The following is a 7,545-nucleotide window of genomic DNA, read 5'->3' as shown; positions in this document are numbered from 1 at the left end:
GCCGGCCTGGGAGAGGTAGGCCTGCCCCCCCCCCCGCCAAGGGTGGAAGGAAAAAGTAAAGAAATGCCGGGAAGCAATGTGCAGCCTGTTACCCCCTCGCCCTTGGAGACAGACAGAGAGGGAGTGCAGCCTGTGTTTGTGGCCGTTACCTTGAAATTCAGTAAACATGTGCTGGCAGCAGGCAGCCCGGCTGAGGAGATGGAGGGGGGGGTGCAGCCAGGAGTCCAGCTGCTTGGAGGAGTTTTTAACCCTTCTTGGACAATGAAAACTTCACAGAGCATTAACCCTTCCTAGACGAGTGATGAAGATCTGGACCAGAGAGAGAGAGAATGAGAGATGTTAGAAGAATGGAGAAGATGGAGTGGCATTTTATGCTGGAGTCTTTTGTGTAGCCATGGACAGAGCCATGTTTCCGTGTGATACAGAGACTGAGTCCAGGGGGAGAAATGTCCCAGAGCCAAAGAAGATTCAGTGTGGGTACCCCTTGGCCCCAGGGGGTATATAAAATGTGGGGGGGACAGATGTCCCAAAGGTGAGATACTGTGCTTTTCTGGAACTGGACAAAGCATCCTTAAAAAGACAACCCTGGAAGCAGCCCTGATTCTTGTTCGGTGGTGAGAGCACCGGAACAAGGACGGAAAAAGCCACCACGACACATGGAAGGACTCCCTCTCCTCTTGAGGAACTGAAAGTTGAGCATTCTAAAGGGGTGGTGCTGGACCCAGAATTGGTGATTTTGGAAGATGTATTGTATTGGGAATTTAGGGGGGAGGAGGAGGAGAGTGTTTTTGTGAGGTTTTCATTTTCCTTGTGTTTTCTTTTTTTCTTTTGTGTGTAGTTTAGTAATTGTTTTTGTAGTTTAGTTAATAAACTTTTCTTTTTTTGAGTGAGACCCTGCTTTGTTTGTTCCTGGTCAAAATCTCACAGCAGACACCAGAGAAAGTGTATTTTCATGGGGGCATTTGGCCTTGTGCCAGTGTCAAACATTAACAGATTCATATATCGGCGAACATAAAATCCCCAAATATTCACCACTTTTATGATGTTCTTGATCATCTTTCTTACATCCTTCTTCTAGCAGGCCCATCTCTGATATTAACAGAAAGAACAAGCAAAGTAGGTCTATCAACTTTCATTATTTTCAAAATAAACAAAATAAATTACCTAAAAGAAGTCCAGTATTTGTGGCACAAACAAGAGAGATTGACTTCTGCTGCTCCCCCAGCTTTATGGCTACCCTCATGACAGAGGCGACTGGCAGCCTTAAATAGGACATGACATGTTGTCCTCTTTGCTCCCCTATCCTTTTCAGGTCCTTCAGGGAATCTCAACACAAACGCCTTATTTCAAGGAAATAATTTGTTTCTGCCTCTGGCAATTCTCTTTGCCTTTCATCTACTCATTGTTATTGTCACTTTTGCTCTTTTCATTGTGCTTGGGCAATGACATCAGTATTTCACAATTACTACTGAGAACCTTCTGCAAACATATGAGAAAAAAAGGAAAAAAAAACCTTAGAGAACAATCATTCCCTTGATGCAATGAATTTTTTCACCTATCACGGCTGAAATGTTGAAAACATTGTTCTAGAACAATTTTTGTATGTTCCAGATATTCACATGTCTGTCTTGCACAGGAGTACTAGGGACAGGATAAGAGAGCAAAAAGTGACCCAAGCAAGAGTGCAGCAATAAACAGTACATGACCTCATTAAAAATCATGGACTTGAAACAGCCAGTGTAACCAGGACCATGACATATGGTGCTCTGTGCTAAGTGTTGTCTGCTGTAATAACACTGCTTACACTATGGAAGTTTACCCCAGATATGTCAGTTTTTGCCACTTATTAACAATGCCAACTTTCTTTTTCTTAGCAAGCTGTTAAAACAATGACAGAAGACCTGTTAAAAACATGACTCCTCTCACAGAACACTTCACTGCCATAGAACTGAGCAAGAAAACAACAGATATATAGTATTCATCTTCCCAAACTCCAAATCTAGGAGATGACATATGTGAGATACTTTCATTATGATTAATGCAGCTCTCACAGAAAACAGGAAACCAGTTGGAATGCTTATTTATAGAGGATCAAAACCTTAGGGATTTGTAATGTCCTCTTTTTGTTACTTTTTTTGTGTTTGGATTTCTTATTCTGGGACATTAAAATGTGTACAAACAAAATAGGAGATTAAAAGCGTAAAGACATAGCTTCTCACTTTCTGGCTCAGAGGTTATCTTTGATGTTACCCAAAGACAGATTAGAGAGTGTTTAGGGACAGACACCACCTTAAGCCATATATGCAGTGGTGAAAAAACGATTTTTTTTCATTGTCTAAAAGCTTGTTTTCTGATGTTATGTATTAAGATTAACATAAACTCTATAATTTCTCTGTCTGTATTAATTCAGTAAAGTTTTCATTAGCAGCTCTGAATTGTGTCCACAACTTTTTGTCTAGCAAAAAAGACATGAGCAGAAGCAACAGCCTTGAACTACACCATCTGTATTCTTATTTGTCTTGTGGATCTGATGAACAACTTCTTGCTATTGGAGAGAACAAAGGAGATGTCAAAACCATTCTCTAGAACCTTTCCATGGCATTCACCATTTCTGCCATGAGTGTGATTATCTGTGATACAATAGCAAAGGTCCAAGTGCATCAGTGAATGTACTCGAGTCCTTCCTGAGGGAGGGCATACCAGTTGGTAAAATGTACACATGCATTTCCTTTATCACGTCTGGTTGTTTTTTGGCAATGTTTTGTTTGGTTTTTTTTAAAAACCCAGATTTCTTAATCTTTTTTTATATTTAACGTGCAGGTATTAGCTAAACTGAAACACAGTTGAGATGCACTGTCTATAAATATTGGTACATATCTCTGTTGCCAAGACGACATTGCAGAGGATGAAGACACATTACAGACAAAATGGGCATTGACTAGCAGATTTTAAAAAAAGCAAAGTCTGCATCTGCAATATGATCTAGTATACCACAGAAGGTTCAGATGCGAATTGATCAGTCTGGTTCATATTTGGGAATATTTCTGGTTTTTGTAAGAATTTAATATTTAATACTGCTGTCCATCTTCTCGCTTTACCTAGATTTCCTGTAGCAGTGGACAAAGACCTGGCAACAGTTACTGCCTCTCAGCTGAAGTAGAGGAATAAATATAATAGGATGTAAATCTTCCAGCACTTAGAAATAATTAAATGCTATAAAAGACTGCAGGCTTCTCCTCAAAAATAAAGACTGCACATTTGGTGTAACAAACACAGCACACCCATTATTAATGCTGACTTTGCAGAGAAACAAAAAATCCAATTCAACAACAGCCTGGCCTAGGAACCCAAAATGCCTAACTGCCCACATGAGAACAGAGATCTGCAGTTATTGCCCTCTGATACGCAGGAACTTTTTAAACTTCAAAACCAGATCTGTACTTAAAACCTCTACACTGCAGTGACAAAACTGGAAACAGACTGCACATATTTGGCTTTCTGAGGAAAAGGTGTTTAAACATTAATAGTGGTCATACTCAATGTACCACTCACAGAACACTGCAGATTTTGTGACGTTAAAATGATCAAGAAAATGATTCACAGGGCTAAGTATGCGAGCACTGTGTACTGATTGTTGGGGAAAAATCTATAAATTCAAAATTCACAGCATGTATTTCTCTTAGGACTATAGTCAAATAGTCTAGGACAATATTAATGCTCTTACAGTCCCTTGATTAAATAAAAAAACAGAAGGCCAAACCACTAAAGAAATACATTTGCATACCCAATTCTAATAGAGTGTTACAGTAATGCTTGTAGCTCAGACCTATGATTTGTAAAGAAACATTTTCTGTTCCTATAGTGTAGCAAATTTTTTTGTGAACAGGACTTTTGAACAGCAGAAATTACTGTCATTGAGTATTCCCAGAGCAGCTGAATTTCAGATTAATTTAAAAGTTTATCATCTTGTTTTTCAAATAAAATGCTTTTTTCTTCACTGAACAATGTCACTTATACAGTAGAAAAGAATGCACCTGTATAGAAATACTGAAGTCAGTGTGAGAACTCAAATGTTGAAAACAGAAGTTAAGTTAACCTCTTACTGACATGCACCAAGGCATGAAAGTTTGTTATCAGAATAAAATTTACTTTGGTTCCAGTCCAAGGTAAGGTAGGAAGTAGGCTGAGGTAGATAGAGATATTAGACATTAAGACATTCTAAAAAGATATAAATTAGTGTATAAATACACATCAATATCACATATAGTGATATGAAATACCACTTAAAAACAACCCTTTGTTTTGCTTGGATCTGGACACAAAAATGTATAATAAGACTGGACCAGATAGCAATGTATACTCAGTGAAGTGATCAAATGCAGACAAGAGAACTGGATTTTGCTGCTTAACAAAATTCTTCTGGTTCAATGCTGATATTTTTGAAAATCACCTCATTGCCTACCATTGGAATAGAGCTACATCTTAGCAATGCAAAGTAAAAAAAAAAAAAAGAAGAAATACTAGTGAAAGGAATTCACCATACACTTTACAGTGCAAATTACAAAAAAACCAATAAAATAGAATACAACTACCCATGCTTGCTTAAAATCAGTTTATCAATTTAGGATTCTATTGACCCTACTGAAGGTAATGTAAAACACACAATGTGCTATTGATTTGAACGGACTGTGCTTTTTAATTTACATTGACCTAAAATGCGATTAACGGACATTACTTCCACGTCAATGTGCCTTGAAATCTCAACTTTTATACACAAGTTCAGAGGTACATCATCTGGGATTGGCACACACAGCAAGATAAAGTGAAATATGATAGAATACATTTTCCTTAAGTTACACTAACAACTATTTGCAATTCTCCCTCAGGATATTTAATCTATAAAAACAAGCTTAACTTTAAATATTTGTAGTCATGATATATTTCTGATACATGGCAATATATTTCTGATACATGAGAGTATTTTGTATATTTCTGATACATAAGGGTTTTTTGGGAAAATAAATTTCTCTAATCTGCAGAGGAAACACAGCTTAGGAATTGCTTGTGTAAATCACATAGTATCTTTGAATTTCTAAGCCTTCTTATTCCAGGAATGCACAGAATTACTCAGACAGCTTTTTCTCCACCTCCCCATACTCAGTGCATATCACTTTTGGGCACAGAATAAAGAAAAGAGATAAGCAAACAGTTCTTCTTTTATGGTAAAGCAAAAGTTGGCTCAGTTACACAGATAATGGAAGGAAAAAAATATCATGGTTTAATTTTTTTATATATTTTCTTCAATTTATTAATAATCTTTTGTATTTGTTTATTTATGGCTTTGAGCAAAGACAAAAAAAAATCTAACTCATCCCTGATCATACAATTATTGTAAGAACCAGATCTATAGTCTTCCCAGCAGCAGTAAGATCCAACCTTTTTCATTAATACATTTCATCTTGTACAGATGTGAGATTTCATACTTATGGGCCTACTTATGTACAGAGAAAATAGGTCACTTCTGAAACTAGCAATGGACCTTTATATTACAGGAATGTGAGTCATTTGTTTCTTAATCTAAGTATATATACATTCATACATACATATATATATATACGTATATAATTTTAATACCCTGTACCATTTTTTTTAAATTAACATACAAATCCTAGATATTGTCCACTCTATTACAAAGTCATTAAAAATTATTTATGGTTTCACTGAAAGACCATGTGAATTAATATTTCTTCATAGTGCTTAAAATAAAATAAAAATATATATAAAAATATTTTGCTACTAACCCCATTTCTCCTATTAAATGTAAACCTTAAACAGTTTTCAAGATCAGTATATGATCTTAATTAACTGACAGAATTTGTTAGCATTAAAATAATATAAGGGGTATTGTACTCATAAATAAATGGTCTTGCAGCGTATCCATAATGTTTGAGACACTTTTTTAAACAATCATTTCCCCATTTCCACTCCAGGTCACTTAAATTAATGGCAGCAGCATGTTAGTGGGTTAATTACATCGATCTTTACTGGTGAATGTGAGTCAGCAAAAAAAATGGACGATTTTAAAAAATTTTATTTGATGTACCACTTTAGTAAAAGGTATAACAGGCAGCACGGGTTCAAGCTCTGTTAGCTTTAGAGAATTTACTTGGCTCTCAAGTACATCTGGATTCACTGCATTACGTAGTTTGTGATGTTATTTAATTTTTCCATGCATTGTTAAACTCAGCATTGATGGGAAGAGGAGAACTCCTTTGCATCCATTTCCTTAACAGAGTCAGCTGGGTTTTAAGGAACAGAATATATGCTTGCATCATATCCATAATGCTGATTTTTCAGTGAGTTAAATTATGACACATTTAGTTTCAATCTCTATTTAATGTGACAAATCAGGCACAAACGATTACGAATTTTTTTTTCTTTTTTTTTTGTGGATAAGATAATGTGAAGGTTTGAGCAAACAAAACAAAATGTTCACAAAACAGTATGCTTTAACCCTGCTTTCTGTCACCATTCCCTTTCTGTTTTGAAGACATAAAAAATAATAAACCTCATACCTATGGGCTATGTTTGACACTACATGCCTTAGGATATACTAACCATTTAATTACAATATACACAGAGCAAATCGTGCATTTCCAGACAGACTTGATGCTATATTATATTTATTTTTGTAAATTAACACCACAGTCAACTACAAAACTACAGTGAAGACACAGAAAGCACCTGAAAGTCTAAATCAAGCTGTGGTTTACAAATAATCCTTTAAATGAAAAACCTCACTTCTAGACTTAAACCAGAGATTCAAAGTCAGCATTATAGGAATTTTAAGGTAGACACAATTAATGAATGGTTATTATTTTCTAAGATACCGTAAAGCCTTTTCCTACTGACCAAACCTATTTTTATTGTCTTTTTTTTCCAAAGCATGCATGGAATATTCTCAGATGCTATTGAGGGCAAGAAGAAGAAAAGTGATGGCATTGGTGAAGTACAAGCGATTTGCAGGATCAAGCGTACAATTTTGCATAAAACATTGCATGTAAAAGTAACACTGTAGGTTTTAAGCCATTGCATTACAATTTAACAGTTGTGTTGCACTTAGCTTTAACAAATTTTAAAACTGTAAATTTTGAAGTGAAAAGCGGAACCTAAATTCCTAAACAAAGACCTTGCAATGGTACACCACACAGCATCTATTTTTGCTTGGGTCTAAAAAGTTATTTACAATGGAAATATATTTAGTCTTTGAAAAGTCTTTAGCAGTGTGAAGATCAAAGTCCACCCAATTCCCTTAGACAACAGAAGGGTTGACATGCCATGAGGTTACAACTTATCCAGAGGAGTGCTAGTGCCTCCCTTTACACTGTGGGTGTTTGCAATATAATTCTCTTCCAATCTAAATTCCAATGGATGGTGCTAACATATGAAATGCAATGTGAAATAACAACTGAATTCTTCACAAGAAATTAACAACGTATACACAATAAATGAAGTAACAAAGGTTTCAGAATATCACTCAGTCAG

Source organism: Ammospiza caudacuta, chromosome Z (assembly GCF_027887145.1).
Source record: "Ammospiza caudacuta isolate bAmmCau1 chromosome Z, bAmmCau1.pri, whole genome shotgun sequence".
NCBI lineage: Eukaryota > Metazoa > Chordata > Aves > Passeriformes > Passerellidae > Ammospiza > Ammospiza caudacuta.
The sequence above is the reverse complement of the archived record's forward strand: the minus strand, read 5'-3'. Positions refer to the sequence as shown.